We start from the raw sequence: 20,087 nt of genomic DNA on the forward strand, positions 1-20,087 counted from the left end.
TAGCAATAAGGATTGGTTAAATGATGAAAACCATTAGGTTGTATTGAAACACCTTTGCCATATGTATTAATTTGTTGTATTGTTTCCTTTTTATTCAATAAAAAAAGCATTAAATAATATGACTATTTATGAAAAATATTTGAGCATCAAAACAAAGAGTAATTAAAAACAAACCTTAATTTATTGCAAACAACACACAAAACAAATCATACTTAAAAGCATAATAATAAAAAACACCACAAACAAAATAAATCATAATTAAAAACAAAGCATAATTCCAAACAAAGCACTAATGTTGACTTCATCCACTGTGATTGCCTTTCATCTCCCACAAGTGCTCGATCAAGTCAATCTGACGTCTCTCGTGATCATATGAAGATTGCATTTCTTGATAACGATCAATCATTGGGTTGTTGTATCGACCATCCCGAAGTAACGATTCGGGCTCCATTGGTTGTCCATTTGGTCCCATTAGCCTTTCATATATTCTTGTCAATGCTATGGTCATGGAATTGGGTTCAAACACCTTTGGAGCATCATAATCATACTCATCCTCCACAATCATGTTGTGGAGGATGATGCAAGTCATTATAATGCTCCGCAGTACCTCCTCATCTAGCATCCGAGCAGCACCCCTAAAAATTGCCCAACGAGCTTGCAAGATACCGAAACACATTTCCACGTCTTTCCTGTAACCTTCTTGAAAGGAACCAAAGCTTATTTCCTTCTCGGATTGGGGATTTGGAATTGTTTTCACGAATGTTGTCCACCTAAGATAAATTCTGACAGCAAGGTAGTACGCACCAGAGTATACGGTATTGTTGATTTGGTACGTGACCTGGGGGGAATGACCATGCAATACCTCGTTGAACATCGGGATTGACCAAGGACATTGAGGTCATTCTGAGATCCGACAACCCCGAAGAAGGCATGCCAAACCCAACAGTCGAATGAAGCTACGACGCCCAAAATTATACTTTTTTTGCCATTCCGATTCCCGTACTCTCCTTGCCAAGCAGTAGGACAATTCTTCCACTGCCAGTGCATGCAATCGATGCTTCCAATCATTCTTGGGAAACCTCAAGCCTCGGCTTTTTGTAGAAGCCTTTGCTGGTCCCTTGGCGTGGGTTTGCGAAGGTACTCCCTCGTGTACAAATTTTTCACTGCATCACATAATCTCACCAAGTACTCTAGGATAGTTGATTTTCCCATCCTTGCAATCTCATCCACCTGCTCTGCAGATGCCCTATAAGCAAGCATCCGCAAAGCAGCTATAAGTTTTCGCTCTGGGATAAGACCCAAAACTCCAACAGCATCATACTTTTGAATGAAGTATGTGTCGTAATTACAAATATCACGCCTGATTTTTTGGAACAAATGTGGCTCCATTCTATATCTCTCTCGAAACTTAGAAACAAGATATAATGAATTTGGGATAAAGTAATCTTCCAGTAGATTCTTAACCCGAGACTCCCTACGTCTGTCCACATTCGGAGCACGACGACGGCGGTGTTGCCTTGATTGATTAAGCATACACACTGCTACGCAAGCATTTGTTCCTCTTCTTCATTAGCACGTCTACGCCGGATTTCTTCCTTTTCTTTCTGTTGCCTCTCCAACACCCTCCTCAAGTTTGACATTAAGAGTAGAATGTGTTTTGTAAAATTTGAGAAATGAAGGAATAGATAAGAGATGGTGTGAGAGGTATGAGTTGATGATGTTGTTTTATAGAGGGATTTGGAAGATATAGATGACAATTGGCACAATTTTAGAGGGTGAAAATCTTATCTGAAATATGAGATTATAATTTTTTTTAATGAATATCCGAAAGTTTTATCTGGAATAAGACACGTGGCAACCGAGATTCTCATCCTAAAATATTTTCTGAAAAATAATGGACATGTGGCAACCAAAAATCTTATCCGAAAATTTAATTACAAAATATTATCAAAATTAATGGTTTAAAGTATAAAAAAATATGAAATAAAGTACAATGAATAGTATTTGTCTTACCCTTAGTCTTTTGGGGTGGATCCACAAATGGCAAGGCTGCCACTTTGCATGTGAATAGTGGCAGCCCTTTCCTTTGCCTTAGCCCTTATGGGTCGAGATGCTTATGATCTAAGTACACCATAATATTTTAATGAAAATAAAATTAACTAAATACACCCTATTTAAGTACCAAAAATACCTTTGATTTACCCTAATACACTCTTCTACAAGTTATGGATGTGCAATAATCACATGCCTAATAGTAGCAAGTTAGGAAGAATGTTTTTTAATATGTAAAAAAATTCCACGTAGTTGTTGATGTTGGAAATTTTGTGAGAGTTTCAAAATACAAAAATTATTATTAAATTTATATTTGTTCACTTTGAAGCATAGTATGAAAAATCGATATTTTCGCCAATATTTCAGCGAAAATATTGTTTTGTGGGGTAGCAATATTTTGGCACCTTTCCATATATATATATCGTCAATTTATCGATAATTTCATCGATATTTCGGCTACGATATTTTCTTTCAATTGACAGTGCAAATGGTCAATATATCGCGATATGAACTTTCAAAAATTAATTTGCTAAAACCTACTCATGCTCGCGTGCAACCTCCAGAACCAAAGCCTTACGACAACGTCCATAGATAAAGCAGTAAAAGTACCTTGCTGGGATTATTTCCCATCACTGGGTCACTGTGGTTGCCATTGGAGGAGTCCTGGTTGCCGTAGTCCTCGTACGAGTAGAGAATGTCGTCCGACATGAAATCGAAGCCTTGTGTGCTTAGGTTGGCCGACCCGATGATCCAGACGCCATGTTGGGAGTGATCGGAATTTGGAAGTGTAGAGAGAAAGTTAGGGTTTTCTTGAGAGAGAAAATCGAGGTGAAGAAGATAGAGAGATGCAGAGAATTATAAAGAGAGAGAAAGAGAGAGACTTTGATTTTTGGTTTTGGGTTTTGGGTTTGCTTGCAAAAGCAAGTTTCGTAATAATAAAATGGGAACAGGAATTTTTTAATTTATTTTGCATAAAAATAAGAAACACGAGGAAGATAGTGCTGGAGTTTGCGGTAAGATAAGGATGAGGCTCACCGACCATGCTTTTTGATTTTGCAGATATAGGCTTGTATAAAAGTCCACTTTTCAACTTCTCTAATTTCTCCCCATGTTTCCTTTTATTTCCATAAAATACCCAAATCTCAAAGTGTTATATCACAATACATTGACTTTGTTTTTGTTCTTCTCTTTTCTCCTTTTTAATGAATTAATTACACTTTTGGTTACTAGAGTTTGGCTCAAAATCATATTTGGTCAATGATCTAATTTCTCAATTTCGTCACCGTAATTGCAGTAGTTAATAAATTCAGTATAATGCCTCAATTTTGTCAATTTATTTAATTAAAAAATATTTGATATTAAGTTAAAAATAATTAACCTCCATATAAAATTAACAAACTATTATGGCTCAATCTATAACAAAGTCAAAGATGATAGCTCTAGTAATGGCTAGTGAAAGCAAGTTGGTTGAAAAACTTACGATATCGATAAATTACTATGGGGTGTTTAATTCTCTTCATTAATTACTCCATATTTTCTAAGCCACAGAGTTTGTCGGCTCGCAATATAATCAACTTAAATCACTCAAACCCACTATGCAATGGATTTCCTTCCAATTTTTTGTGTTAGAATAATAGATAATTGACTAAATAAACTTCTTCTAAAGTTTCATTAAAAAATTGGGAGTTTCACTAAAACACCCAAAATGGAGGTTGAAATTATAAAAAAACCCAACACCCAAAACACTTTATAAACACACCCAAAACCCATCATTATACACACTCAAAACCCATTTATAAACACACCCAAAAAGTTGACTTTGTGGTTGATTTTGGGTGTGTTTCTATGTTCAAATAGTGCTTGGGTTTTTTTTATAAATACATGTCTAGGATTGGGCTTATTTATAAATTTTTATAAAAAATTTCATGTATTTATCACAATTTCCATGATTTTTATCCAATTTTTTGTGTCAAGGGCATACAAAGTTTGTTTTATAAGGATTGCCTGATCAAGCATCTTACACTGCCCGATAAAGGGTATTTGCAGTCTGATTAATACTATCACATAGATCATTCATTATTATTATTATTATTATTACTTGTTTACAAATGGGTTTCTTTGTTGAAAGATCATTTTATTTTTATTTTTCAATTTAATATGATGTCAATTTTATATTCCAAAAATGTAAGTGTTCTGTTTTGTTAATTGAATCCTAAAAATGTATATTATTAAGGTAGTGGGACCTTGAACATGTTAAATTATTCATTATTCTTGTAAAAATAAGGATTTACAAGATTAAGGACCGAGAGTACTATAACGTCGGAAAGAGAATCCATAAACTCGTAGCCTACAAGTTTGGGGTAGTAATTTACAAGGTTTTGAACATAGATTATAACGTTAGAGTTCACTCAATCAATAATGGTGTAAATCATGTTGTTGCAATGGTATGGATCCAAATTACAAGGAATAGGTAACGGTGGTCCTTAGATATATAGTAAACAATGGTTTACAAGAAGGATTAAGGGTACCATAACGTCGGAAAAAAATCCGTAAACTTGTAACATACAAGTTTTGGGTAGCAGTTTACAAGGTTTTGCACATGGATTATAACGTTGGGGTTCACCCAATATGTAATGTTGTAAGTTATGTTGTTACAATGGTATGAATCCACATACAAGGAATTGGTCCTTAGAGATTTAAAATGGGTCATTATTCTAGTAAATAAATGGTTCACAAGGGCCGAGGATATCATAACGTCGTAAAGAAAATCACTAAACTCATAACTTACAAGCTTTGGGTAGAAATTTACAAGGTTTTGCACCTAGATTACACCGTTATGGCTCACTCAATCCATAATGTTGCAAATCATCCTTTTACAATGATACAGATCCACATTACAAGGAATTCGTAATGGTGAACCTTGGGGATGTAAAATGGGTTCTTATTCTAGTAAAAAAATGGTTATAGTTCAATAACTTAAGGTGTTGGGGGTTTTATATAGTTTGTCAAATCAATATCGAGGATGATCCGAATATGGAATCTGTTACAAAAGTGGCAAAAGAAGTGTAATTACACAAAATTTCACCTAGAGCAGCTCATGCTTCCAAACCAGCGGGAGGACCCCGAGCAAGCCCAATGCAGCTCAGAGCGAGAGAAGAGGCTCAGCAAGCCCGGTCCCACCAGCCCCGGGCAAACCTAAGGTAGGTTTTGCCTGGCTTTGGCCGAGGGCGGTGGACGTCAAGACGGGAATGCAAATTTATTTTACCGTTAGCGCGTGCCATGTGCCAACGGTAAAAAAAATTTGACTTCCACTCGCTAACATCATCCCTGATGAATCCAACGAGCATGCGCCACATGTTGCAATCTGGGACACTCTAATCGGTTTTCCGAAATCCGACGGTCCTCCTTTTTTGGCTTAAAAAATTGCAAAAAAATTTGAAAAAATTCTGAATTTTTTTTTAAAACATACCAAAAAATTCTGGATTTTTTCCCTATAAATACCTAACAATTTTATTCACTTTCCACACAAAATCTTCATACAATTTCTTCTCCTTCCAATATTTTTTACTCTCCACTCACATTATTCACTTTCCACACCAATTCTTCATACAAACTCTTCTCCTTCCAATATGTTTTACTTTCCACACACATTTTTCTACTACTTTCCATTTGTATTAAAAAACAAATGGCACCTTCTCTCGAAGCTGGAAGCGTGGACAACTCAGGAAGATATTGCGTTGTGTCAGTCTTGGGTGAACGTTAGTCATTGCCCTATCACGGGCAATGAGATGAAGTTCTCTCATAATCTATCACGGGCAATGATTGATTATTTCACATGTCTTTTTTTTTTTTTTTTTTTGGTCAATAAATTTCACATGTCTTATGTGCAACAATTTTAGTCATTAGGTTCGAATTGAAGAGTTTTAACGATTGATTAATGTATTGGAAAGAAATTTCTTGGACTTTAAAATGTACTTTCAGTTGAAGCATGCTGTGTTTAACAAAATGTGCATATTGTCGTCAGAAAAAATGTTTGGAAACCTGCCCTAGTGTGTGCAGATACAGTTCGAGCTGTGCATTTGATCAGTTTAAGCAGAATGCCAGTATGGCTAAGATTCCACTTTATGGAAGGTGCTCTTTTTTCTTTCTACTGGTTATGTGTCTTTCTTTGGACAATTACAAGCCTTATAGAGTTGTGAAGTTTGCGAATGTTGAATTTTTCTTATCTTTCAGTAAACATCTCACTTCTAGATATTAGTTAATTTTTAATAGGAGAAGTGAAAGAAAGAGGAATGTAGTTCAGAATATCAGCTCCAAATCATATTTCCGTCTAGATGCAAACATATATTAAGCTCCTAGGGTTCATTATCCACATGCTCAAATGGAGAGAGACAGAGAGATCTTGCCTGCTTAATAATTTTTTGTTTGAGATCCTCGGAGAGACCGTCGGTCCCAGACGATTGATCATGCCATTGTCGGACGGCTGTCGTTGAATATCAGAGGAGGCGCGATCGGGAGATCCAACGGGTGAGGCATCGTAACCGTCCGTCGGAGACGGTGGGGGAGAGTCGGTGCTTGTGATGATGACGGCGGCGGCGGCAGAGAGAGGGAAAGAGACGGGGAGAGAGAAAGGAAGAGAAAGAGAGGGCTGGGATTAAGGGGAAGGGTGTGGGGCTGATTAGAGGTTTTCCTTCTCTCAGCGACGCCAACGAAGTCCCGAAGAGAAGTGAATAGAGCTCGGGTAAACGGGTAAGCCACACTTCTCATATTCCTACAGAAGGAAGAGATCAACCATTTAAGCGGGGGAAGAAAACGTCATTGCACTATTCCAACAGCTTAGGAACAGTGAAGTTTGGAATCAGTTTTAGTATATATATAATGTATGAACTCTCTGTCCTCTTGTTTACTCTCTTTATCTCTCTCTCTCTCTCTCTCACACACACACACACATACACACGACTACGCACATTCAGAAGCTTTAGGGTACATAATCATGGATGTTATTGTTGAGAGGACCCAACTACAGTATAAGAATTTATTTGGTTTATGTAAGTCTTCTCAATGCTTCCAGGATTTAGTGCTGAATTAGTGCCTAATGGTCGTGAAAAGGAAAGCCAGGCGAAGAACAAGTGGTACATGACCGTGATGGATTCAATGACGAAATGAGGCAAGTAATGCCAATTCCTTGTTTTTGTGTATTAAGCCACAGTTTGAGCAATAACTGTCATGTTCAGTTCCTTTTGGGGTTGGGGAAGAAACTCACGTGGTTTAGTGAACGGCTTAACTTGTCTTGCAGAGTTGGATAGCTCAAATCCAGAACTCATGAATGAGTCACGTATAATTCGAATAGCACAAGGTTCTGGTCTCGAAATTAGAGAAGTAATGGAGATGTTTGAAGAGTACAAGCGCCTTGGCCAAGATATGGAGCAAAATGAAAGGACATAAGATTCTGAAGAAGGGTGAAATGAGTGCACTATCCTGAAATATGAATGCACAGCATATGAGCAAAGTCCTTTCCCCCCAGATGCTGAAGCAGATTGGTGGCATGGGTAGCTTACAAATTTCGATGAAGCAAATGGGTTCTGGTATAGACATGATGGGGATGTTCTGAGGGGGGGACAAGTAGATATTTATTACAATTACAGTGGTGATCTCAAGTTTATTTGCAAGTAAGGGTTGCCTTTGTCAACCAGAGAGGCTAGCCTTTGTGGGAGGCTAACAGATGTCTGTCCGCCAGTGATGCTGCTAACCGTTTTGCAAGAGCCTATTTTCAAGGGGGCTAACAGATAATTTAGTTTTGTTTTGAATAATAGTTGCATTGGTTGTGATCTGAAGGGTCGGCATTTCTTTTTTTGGGTCTTATTGTATGTATTTGGTTAGAAGAAATGATCAGTGATCAAAAGAATTGTAATGACTTAAGAGGCAATGAAGTGAATTTCATCATTTAATGTTTAAGACAGGGCACATAGGATTGGTTCCCCCTTCTTTTGTTTGTATTGTTTGTAGCCTTTTACCAAAACTTGCAACAAATTTTGTGAGGATATTTAATGTCGAGTAATTTTGGCATATTGAGGGACCAAATCCACCAATCTTATACGGATTTTTAAACAAAGGGGAAAAAACCATGGTCGCTTCAAAAGCAATAAAAAAGCCAAACAAAGTCTAGTCTAATGGAAAAAGACATTGACTTGCAGACCAGTGATCAGTAATCTTAGGTTTGAACTCCAAGACACCTTAGTAAACTGATCTCTTTTTGTAGTTTAAACTATTACATGTATTAAAAAAAAATATACAATAAGTCTCTGCAAAACCATAAAATACATGTCTTAAATAGGGAAAATACCAAAAGGCCAGGCCATAATCTTCGAATCCACAAACGCATCAAAAACCCACGCGTACAATGTTTTTTAGGCATTAATTAAGACAACGGATTGACAATGAAAGAGAGATTGTTCAGCTAGCTTCCATTATTGGAGGCATATATGGCTGAAATATATGGCAATGGATTGACAATGAAGGTAATCTTTTCTATCTCAATGTTGATAGACTTGTCCTAGATTTGTTCATGGGTTGAATTAATTGTGAAATTCTAACAAATTTAGGCCAATACTAGTTTTTTTTTTTACTATTGAAATCATCTGAACGTCAAAACATAATCGGAGAGAAGCAAAGCCATAAGTAAACATTAAATTGAAATTGAAAATAAATTAAAGCCTCTGTTCTGATTGTTTGAAATCATATACAACTACCAGATCGTTGTTGTCCTCAACGGCAAGATCCGGCAGAGAACGAGGCAGATCGTTGTTCTCAACAGCAAGCTCCGTACGCTCCATGGATATAGAGAAGAAGATGGAGGTTATGGCAGTGCTTGGCTTAGTTAGGGTTCTGAGAAGAGGAGACGAACAGGAAAGAAAGAGAAAATTTCGGCTCAATGAATAAACTTTCAGATACAACAGTTGGCTTAAATAGAAGAAAAAAAAAACCCTAAAGTCAATAGGAAAATAATAGGGAGATTCATTATTATATTCAATATAGGGGCCCAGATTATAAAATACCCATATCAAATGGACTTTAGAAATACACCCAAAATCCATTTACAACATAACAAAAAGGTTTTTAACTTTTTATAAATTACAAAATTGCCATAAATTCCTTAAAACAAACTCAACCCTAAAATCTCATAAAAATACCTAAAATACTCAATAGGGCATCAAAATAATTTAATAATCAATATTGAATTGAATAAGGCAAACTGTCATTTTTTGGTGTTTTTTTGGGTTTGTTTATAGAAATTCAATAGTAGTTTATCTATAACATTAGTGCTAAGAATGGATATATCACCTCAAAATAATATCCTAATAAATAACTTTTATTCTTCAAAATATTAAATTAAATACAAATCCTGATAGAATCATCATTGCTTCAAACTTCCTTAATCAATTAGAAAATCTCAATGATACGTCTTGCTTGATTTCCTTCCAACTTTGAGCCACTTTATTTTAATTAATTTTTCACGACATAATGGACCCATATTTCGTCGTACATCATCCTTTGCATAACTAATTCAATTGCATAACCCTAATTATTGGAAAATCAGACAACATTAATGAGAACTAAAAAATGCTAGATATGGAACAAACCCAACAACAAGAAGGTTAGTAGAATTTGCGATTTATGAAAGTTGTTTGGGAGTTTATTAAGTTGGTTAGTAGAATTTGCGATTCACTCCCAAGAATTTGGGGCGTAATTATTTAATCTTATATGGATCCAGGGAAACCGTCTTTCCCTCCCAAGAAAGGGAAACAAAGTATTGTCATGTTCTCTGGTTTACAAGGTAAGCTCGCTGATTTCACACTGATTGGAATTTTCTTTTCGGTCAGAAAGTTGATTGATTATTTCACATGTCTTATGCGCAACAATTTTAGTCATTAAGTTTGAATTGAAGAGTTTTAACGATTGATTAATGTACTGGAAAGAAATTTCTTGGACTTTAAAATGTACTTTAAGCTGAAGCATGCTGTCTTTATAGCTTATTTTGTGTTGGTCTTTCAATTGGATTTATCTATTCCGTTAAATTTTTTAATTAATTCATCTGATTTGCTTAAAACATTCAGGGTCTGGAAAAACCACAATGCGTACAAAATATGCATATTATCGTCAGAAAAAATGCTTGGAAACCTGCCCTAGTGTGTGCAGATACATTTCAAGCTGTGCATTTGATCAGTTGAAGCAGAATGCCACTATGGCTAAGATTCCATTTTAAGGAAGGTACTCTTTTTTCTTTCTACTGGTTGTGTGTCTTTCTTTGGACAATGACAAGCCTTATGGAGTTGTGAAGTTTGAGAATGTTGAATTTTTCTTTTCCTCAAGTAAACATCTCAATTCTAGATATTAGTTATTTTTTAATAGGGGAAGTGAAAGGAGGAATGTAGTACTTGGATTAGTATCACAGTGGTTATAGTTTGGTCCCATGCTCCACCGGTATGGATCACAATTTGGTGTTCCTGGAGTTAGAACCACAGTTTTCGGTTGGGAAGAGTGAGGAAAAACATGGTGGACATTAAAAGGCACCCATCCTTGGTGTCCTCCTGCCTATCCCTCTTTATATCTGCACTACCTTATACATTTTTCTTCTAAGAATTTGATGCTTTTAGCATTCAAGTGATTATTGGTATGTTGCCCCTGCAGCTATATGGAGTCGGACCCTGTGAAAATTGCAGTTGAAAGAAAGAAAGAGAAAATTTCGGCTCTATGAATAAACTTTCAAATACAAAAGTTGGCTTAAATAGAAGAAAAAAACAAACCCTAAAGTCAATAGGAAAATAATATCCTAATAAATCACTTATTCTTCAAAATATTAAATTAAATACAAATATTGACATAATCATAATTGCTTCAAACTTCCTTAATTAATTAGAAAATCCCAACGATACGCCTTCATTGATTTCCTTCGAACTTCGAGTCACTTTATTTTAATTAATTTTTCATGACATAATTGACCCATATTTCGTCGTACATCATCCTATCGTCAGCATCTTGCATAACTAATTCAATTGCATAACACTAAAAAAACAATAAATAGTTGAGAAATGAGAAACAAGTATGTAAATGTTACTGGATGATTCATTGGACTTTTGCAGCAACACTTGGTTATTTATTATACAAATTTATAAATAAACCCAATCCTAGGCATGTATTTATAAAAAAAAACCCAAACACTATTTAAACATAGAAATATACCCAAAATCAACAATTGTATATTTTTTGGGTGTGTTTATAAATAGGTTTTGAGTATGTGTAATGATGAATTTTGGGTGTGTTTATAAAGTGTTTTGAATGTTGGGTTTTTTTATAATTTCAGCCCCTATTTTGGGTGTTTTAGTGAAACTCCCTATTTATTAATCACATGTGTCTAAAATATTAATTTCAAGAATCTTAATTTTGTAATTAATGCATGCAAGGGTTTGTTTGGGCCAAAATCCTGCGCACCCAACCCAACACTGAAGAGCCCAGAATGACAAAACAAGCCACAAGGCCCAAGCAATCTGGACTTTGCAAATAAACAGGAATCGAGAGCCCAGAATCCGAGAAAGCCTAGCTCAGGATCTATCAAAACCACGACAATAATGAAATTCTCGATGTATTTTTATGGCTTCTTATAAATTTTTTGGGACATTTTTAAGGTTAACGCATAAAATTGAAACTCTAATGACACGTGTAGCTCACAAGAATGACACCCTTCAAAAGCACTGACGACACATCATTCAAGTGCTGCCACTTGTCATTCTCTTACGTTTATTACTCTTTTTGAATTATTTAACTTCCAAAAATCATAATAATTCATTAAATAGCAGAAAAATACATAAAAAGAAAAAAAAAACAATTCTACAAACTTTGTGACATTTTCTACATCTTTTGGGTTTATCAATTTTCAAATTAATTGTAGAGAGGATATCACAATAGTGGGTTCTCATATAATATAGAATTGGTTAAGAAGTGGGAATTACCCCACATCCAAAGGCCACCAAGATTATTATCAATGGCTAGAGACATCATTCCTTCAGCTTTAGTTGGACAAACCTGATGTAGACAACTTTGGCAAGAACAAAAAAAAAAACAAAAATAAGGCTCTTATCTTCATCAGTTATTTAATATAGCGGTGAAACAATTCTTTCCATACCTGTAATGGCACTCCACTCTTAGTCGCAAATTAAACCTCAAGGGACCGTTCCAACAAGCAGGGCACCAGAAAATGTTCTCCATTTACACAAGAAGAAAATGACAAAAAGGAAAGGAGAAAAGTAAAAATAAAAAAAATAAAAAAAAAGGAAAGAAGAAAAGGATACAAAGGAAATAAGAAAAGTAAAGAGGAAAAGGTGAAGAAGAAAAGGAAAAACAAATTTGCAAAATAACAAAATTACCCTCCTTAATGGGTTCACCCGTTTTTGATCCGACACGACCCGTTAACTTAACGGGTGACTAAAGGTTCACCCGTTTTCAACCCAACCCATTAAGCTCAACCCAAATACTGATTATTTCGTGCAAATTCGTGCCGTGTTAACGGATCGTGTGCAATATTGCCAGGTCCATTTTGGAGAGTTTGGGTGTGAGGAGAATTGGAGGGGATGAATGGTATTTATAGAAAGTCATTTATGGTATAATCATTATTTAGGGTTGAGTTGGGCCTTAGTTGGGTTTCAATGCCTTGGCCTAAACCCGCATATGGACATCAGGCTTCCATGGGCTTGACCTGGCTAGGTTTGGCCTACCCATTGAAATTGTTTTTTTAAAAAAAATAAATTAATTAATATTAAACTATGTATTGCATATTATAGACTAAATATATTGTATCTTAGATTAAGTACGTTAGTTGTAGATTATACTCGTACACTAGAGGAGATATCATAAACTTTTTTTCAAAGTCTAAATGCATTAAAGATCCTAGACCTTAGTAGAACTTGTATTTCGTTACGTGAGCTCCTGACTTGGAAAAGTCAGCAATTTCAACTAGGTTGATAATGAATTAATAAGGGTAGGTATAAAAGAAGGACATCTCTGAAAACTCTGCCACCAGAAGATCAAAATCCTTTTTCATATATTCAAAAATATTTTCTGCTCCAAAGAAGGCACCATTCTCAAGAGATAAGCAGACTACGTTTTGCGAGATAAGTGGGAAGCAGAGAGTTGTTCAGCTGGAAAATCAAACTAAACATCACAGTTTGAAGCTCTTACCAAGAGTAGTCAAATTGGGAAAAGGGTCGATTTCTTTTCAAAGACAACGAAGTAGCGCCTTAGGAAATGACTATTGAGGGCTTATCTGCCAGAATTGATAAAACCCATTTTTCTTGGCATTTAAAAATGAAAGATCTTTTGAGAATTTTTGCCGCCCATTATTAAAGAATTAGAGGCCCCACTACAAAAAAAACATTGTCTTATAAATATAAGAGAGGGTGAATAGAGCAAAGGACAATCAAACAACCAAAAAAATCAATCTAAGACAAAACCCAAAATGATCACTTGATCTCAAAAAACCTTCAAACAAACTGAAGCAACTAAAGCTCATTAAGCCACAAAAAGAAGCCGATTATAATCCAGAATCTACGAACTCGATTCAGACTTAGAAAATAAGTCATTCAAAATGAGACTTCTCTCGTTACAAATTTGGTTAAGCAAAAGCCAGATCAAGCAGAGTTCAAGTTTTTACAAATATGAAAACCTCAACAAATTTATGGAGAGCCACGACCAAGTAGAACGAGTACCACGGTGTAGTTCCGGCTCGGTAAATCCTTAAGCCCGCCCACCTTTCGCATTGAAGAGGCCGCAATTCTTACCGTTCAAAAAGCCTTCCGAGGCTTGAAATAGATTAAAGCTACAAACTCAACGCGTTGGTATCAATTTACAGATTGAAGCTCGCGATTGGGATTGTTGTGATCGATCCAGCCACGAGCATACCCAGTCGGCCGGATCGAAGCTTCTATCAGCGAAATGAAGTCTTCTAGAGTTTTTTAAAAGCAGTTCTGCCCAAAAACAGTCCACCTTCTTATCACTTATTATGCCCAGAACTACCAATCTTGTGATGTGATAAATTGTGAAGTCCTCACCAGTCTGAGGCAAGAAAAGAACTGAGATATTCCTCATCCAAATTCACAATTGCTTGTTTAGAAATCAATAACTTGGGGCACAAGTTACCTATTTTTAAGAAGTCTGCTAGGATTTTTCATCGCTAGCAGTGGCACGCTCACACACTAAAGAAAGTTGACTTGCTGACTAGTCAATGGTTTTCAGGGCCATGGGGAACTTTACCCTTCCATCACAGGAACAAACGTAAAACAGGTGAACACCAATTGTTTGAAACAGTTTGTTACTTATAAATAACGCCCTGGGGACGCCAACTGAACCGTTCGGTGCGAGGAATGCGGCTTAGGTGACTAATGGTCCCCTGAGCCCTGCAAGGAATGCGGCTCGGGTGACTTGGTGTCCCCAAGAACTGCGAGGAATGCTGCTTGATTAACCTTGTGTTTTCGAGGCATGCGAGGATGGAATTGACGGTATTAATGGAATTGATGAATAAGGAATGGGGATACGCCTAGGTGGAGAGAATTTAAACTTTGAGATATTTTTAAACTAAAATTGAGGATTTTATACGGTTACCATTATTTTCTTAAGCGACACATTTGTTTTACAAGTGAAGGATGGAAAGATATCCAAAATCCATTTTTTTGGTAGAGTTATTTGACTCCACTTTACCATTTTTGGGACTGCCACGTTTGACTTTTCAAGGTTTTTCACCTTTACTATCTAAGTCTTTAGTTTTGGGACAGACAATGTTCATAACCTTATATGAAACCCTATAAATGATTGCTATATTTTGGGATCCTAGGTCCATATCATGACTCTGAGTTTGAATATTCAATGTTAAGGCTTGTAAGACATTTATATCAGAAAGTGCAACAGAAAAGTTTGGAAAACAATTAAAATATATCGAGCCTTCCCCTTAGGTTGACTCAACTATTCCTAACAAAGAATCTATGAACTTTCTATGTCTTCCATATCTTATACATAGCAAGATTGAACTGGGCAATCCTGTTTTGGTAAGTGGTTTCACCGCTACCTGCACCAAGCCTATGTGCAAATATTTATATTTTCTATCCAGATGCTGGTCAATTTGATGCTGAGTAAATAGTTGGAAACTATCATTTTTATCAATGACAGATATGGTTTCTTCAACAGTTCTTCAACAGTCTTAAGAAGGTAGTGTAGAGACGTAGAGAAAAAACAAAATAATTGTTAGAAATTCAAACATAAAAAGCCAAAACTAAGTATAAGAATATAATGAAATTAAAAACTATATAAACAATAACATTAATATTTATCCAACTTACATAAAAGCAGAAGAGTGCGTAGTGTATGAAGGTTCATGAAGTCGCACTTGGAATATAAAAACACTCAAACACTCAAAAGTACAAAGTTTTTTTTGTTGAGGCGATATTTTTTCGATGATTCGCAACTAAGGAGAGGTCCTCCTTTTAAAGGCTCGGAGCTGCTGACGTGTCAAATAAAGACAAGAAGTCACAAAGCGACCTACAGTAAAGCTGCATCTTAAGCTTTGATGATTATTGTTGAACTTTCCCAAAAGCAGCCAAAAAGAAAAAGCAAACTTTTACAAAAGTGAAAGCAGAGTTAAAGCAGAAGAATCTTGCCTTAACTTGTTTGGGCCAAAATTCTATACATCCAGCCCAGCGCTGGAGGCCTAGAAAGATAAAGTAAACTCGGAATCCAAGCAGTTTGGACTTTTTAAGTTTAAATTGGAATCAAGAGCCCAAAATCGAGAAAGCCCAGCCCAGGACCTGTCAACCCACGAGAATATACTTGGGCTTTGGAAAACAGAGAAAAGAAATCAGCCCACAGTCCCAAAACTCAACCTGGGCTTGGCGTGATCAAATGAAAAAGAGAAAAGCCCAATATTGAAGCAAACCCACGTGACTACCTGACTTTGAATAGTCAGTAATTTCAACTGGTCACAAGAGAATTGATAGGGAGTTAATGAGGCGCAGGTCTTAAACCGAGGAAGATATCTCAGTCTCTTTTCGAAAAAGAAGATCGAATCCTTTTCATATAAATTACGCATCGGGCGGGCATCATTTCAAGGGATAAGCAAACTGTATTTTCGGTGCAGGAGGCATTCATCTGGAAAATCAAACTAACCATCACGGCAGATTGAACTCTTACAAATTGAAGGTCAAAAAGGGATTAGGTTTTCTTTCAAAAAGCGAGTGATCATCATAAAGAACTGTCGATGATGGTTTGTCTGCCGAATAGATAAAATCCCCTTTTCTTTGACGTTTAAAATGAAAGATCTTGCTTTTGGAAAATCTGCCGCTCGTTATTAAAAGATTAGAAATCCCACTCCATCATTTTTTCTATAAATATGAGAGGAGATGAACAGATCAAGGGGACAACCAAAAAAAGGCGATAAAAAAAAACTCAAAATGATCACTTGATCTCAAAAGACTTCAAAACACTGAAGCAACCAAAAGCACATTGAGCCACAAATAACAAGTCAGCTATAATTCAGAATCTCTAACTTCAGTTTAGTTTCAGAGAAATAGTCATTCAAAATGAGATTTCTCTTGTTACATATTTGGTTCAGCACAAGCCAAATCAAGCAGAGTTCGGGTTTTACCAATATGAAAGCCTCAACAAATTTATTGAGAGCTTTGATCAAGCAGAAAAGGTACTACAAATGCAGTTCAGCTCAAGTAATCATCAAATTCAGCCGCTTCGCCTCTTTCGGATCAAGAGGTTCTAATTTTGCTTGTTCAAAAAGCCTTCCAAGGCTTGAAATAGATTAAAGCTCTGCCAAACTCAAACGTTGGTATCGATTTATAGCTGAAACTTGTGACAGTAGAAGGTGTTGATGGTCCAATCCAGTATGGATACATCTAATCCAGTCTCGATCAAAAGTAGCTATCTAGGAAGAAATTGAAGTCCAATGCTCTTTTGTCTTTTTTAGAGTTCGTTTTTTCCTTTCTGAGTCTTGTAAAAGGCAGTTCTACCTAAAATAGTTTATTTTCTTGTTATTTATTCTGGCAAGAACTACCAGTTTTGTACTATGAAAAATTGTGAAGTCCTCACCAGTTTGAGGCAAAAAAAAAGAATATACTTGGGAGACATTCCTCAACCAAATTCACAATCGCTTGTATAGAAATCAGTAACTTGGGGTGCAAGTTATCTATTTTAAGAAGTCTGCTAGGGTTTTCATTGCTAGCAGTGACATGCTTATACACAAAAGAAAGTTGACTTGTTAACCAATCAATGGTTTTCAGGACAATGGGAAACTTTACCCCACCATCACAGGAACAAATATAAAACTGGTGAATAATTTGGCACGCCTAGTGGGACTTCTTAGTACACATATTTCTAGAAAAATCCTCTAGTATATGAATATTGAAAGTTCTAGCCAAATTCCACGCTATGCCATGGAAAGAGATTAGGCAGCTCTTCGAGAAGGACTTGAGTCAGAAGAAAGTGATGCTAGGCAATCAGCCCATGGTAGTACCAGGAGTAGACATTCCAGGTATGGTTCCAGAAAGTTGAACCAAATACAGGAGTGCGTGTTCGGTAGGAGGCCACAGCACAAAGGAGCCAGGATACTCTAAACAACATGATAGCCATAATGCAATAACAAGTCAACAGGCAATTCATGAAGGATCGTGAGGCTTCTATTGCAAGAATTCCAAACCCATATGTGGTGGTCCAACAACTAGATCTTCCTTTTAGACCTCCACAGGCTGCATGGCCTTACCAAGAGAATCCTCTCATCACACAGATAGGTGGAATACTGTGACATGGAGAAATCCAAGCCGGACAAAGGAGAGGAGCCCTTCCCATCCAAGAACATGAGACTTAGTTCATCCAGAATGCCCCCGCACCGCTCAGGCCCCGCCCAGCTGAACCTCCACCTATTCCACAACCGGTGGCCCCACGTGATCGCCCCTTGGCACTCTCGCTTGAGCAACCAAATTGTGTGTTGCCCTACAGACCTAGAAGGATGGACCCCAATCCATTCCCTCCAGAGTAAGAGCGGGGAGAGGTAAAGGGGAGTTAACCCCTTTGCCAACAATGACAAGAACAGACCGGGGGTAAATTGGAGGAATCATCCATATTTCGAAGAAGAGGAAGAAACAGGGAGGATGATCTGCCTAGACCATATAGAATGGAGCAAAGGATTGAACACAACCAGCCAGAACATGGGCAAAATCTGCATCTGTCAATGCTTTGAATGACATGGGGGCACTTCAGAGAATGATCAGAGAAATGATGGAACCTGAGGCCAGAAGAGGAGAAAGGCCTACCTATAGAAAGCCATATCCAGCCTATATTAATCAGATACCTCTATTCCCACGCTTTAGGGTGCCAAACTTTACCTTGTTCAACGGAGAGGACAGCCATGCTTCATCAGTTGAGCATATAGGCAGATTCTTTGTCTAGTGCATAGCCATAGAAAATAACTCTCTGTTAAAACTAAGGCTTTTTGGAAATTCTCTCTCTGGACAAGCCTTCACCTGGTATACTAGCTACTGCCACCTCGATCAAACCTAGAACAGATGGAAAATGTCTTCCATGATTACTATTTCAGATTCAAGATCAAAAGTCACTATTAGTGACCTTGCCCTCAAAAGCGAGTGAAGATGATCTCTACTCAAGACTTCATAACAGGTTTAGAAAGCTCAAAATTAAATGCCGAATCCCTATGGAGGAAAGACACTTCATTCAAATAGCACAAACCGGCACATATTACAAAACCTCATCTTCTTAGTACATATGGTTGAGGTAGAATCAGAAGAAGGCACGGGAAGCTCGGAGAAGAGAGAGTTGTAGCGGCAGAAATGGCAAAACTAAAATATCCCATCAGCTGCAAAGCTTTGACAAAGCCACCAAAGGACCAGAGGCCACCACCATTCACAGGAGGGTTTGTTCCAAACAAACTAGGATAGAAGGCAATAGAGGCACCCCATAGGTTGCCTAAGCCAGAAGAACTCAAGGGCAAGCAGTATTGCAGATGGCACAACTCTTTAAACCATTCCACCAATAGTTATGTTGTTTTTAGAGACGTCATACAAGAAGGAACAATGTTAGTAGAAGGCTAAAATCACGAGAAACCTCCTCAAGAAATAAAATCCTTTCCTAATCTCAAGTCAACATAATAACTTAAATTGGCCAGAACAGAAAAGAGGAAGACTCACAACAAAAGCTAGCCCTAGCATAACTAGGAGAGCCACAAGAGAGGCTAATCAGAGGCCAAGGCAACCATTTTGGCTGGGGTAGTTTTGTGCATAGAAGGCAGATGGTATTTTGTCGAAAAAAGTGGTAGACCAACTCTGGAACTAACCAGAACACAGAAGATGAGAGTTCAAAGGCAATACTGCACCTTCCTCAATAACAAGGATGACACACAGGTGCTTTCAGAGACTAGTTTTTCCAAGAAAGGGAAAATCGATAGCGCCGAGCGAGCGGGCGACATGTCAGCGGAAGAGCGGCAAAAACAAGGTCTCCAAGCAAACCTTACATTCATCTTGCCTCATCCTCAGTCAGTCAATCAGTCAGCTAGAACCTTCACAATCACAAGGTCGATCCGGACCTATTCCAGTAGAAGTACAAGAAGATTGGACTGAAGAAAATGAAGAGGAGCAGTTGGACTATGAACCATTTGTAGACGACCGGATTGGACTCCTCGAAACAGGTGAACAAGAAGACTGGACATAAGAATATGGAGAAGAACATATGGAATACGATGAAAAGCTAGATGAAGAGACTGAGGCTTTTGGTGCAGATTTAGAGAGCCTATTACAAGGTGATCTAGGAATTAACATGATGTTTGTCCTTCCAGGAAAGTTCAGGGCAGCAGAAGGACAAGAAAGCACTGGGAAGGAGATGTCTCGAGGGAAAGTTTCGATGTTTAGCTCAATCCAGGACAGGATCGAGCATAGTCTAGCGATTAACATAGCGGAAGTCATGCGTGAGATACTAGGAAA

General features: G+C 37.2%; 1 pseudogene; it reads left to right on the forward strand.

The window, feature by feature from the left end:
• Positions 1-7,678, forward strand: part of LOC148916467 (signal recognition particle subunit SRP54 2-like) — a 42,121-nt pseudogene extending 34,443 nt beyond the window's left edge.
• Positions 7,679-20,087: the final 12,409 nt, after the last annotated feature.

Source organism: Prunus mume, linkage group LG6 (assembly GCF_029339155.1).
Source record: "Prunus mume cultivar Tortuosa linkage group LG6, ASM2933915v1, whole genome shotgun sequence".
Taxonomy (NCBI): Eukaryota; Viridiplantae; Streptophyta; class Magnoliopsida; order Rosales; family Rosaceae; genus Prunus; species Prunus mume.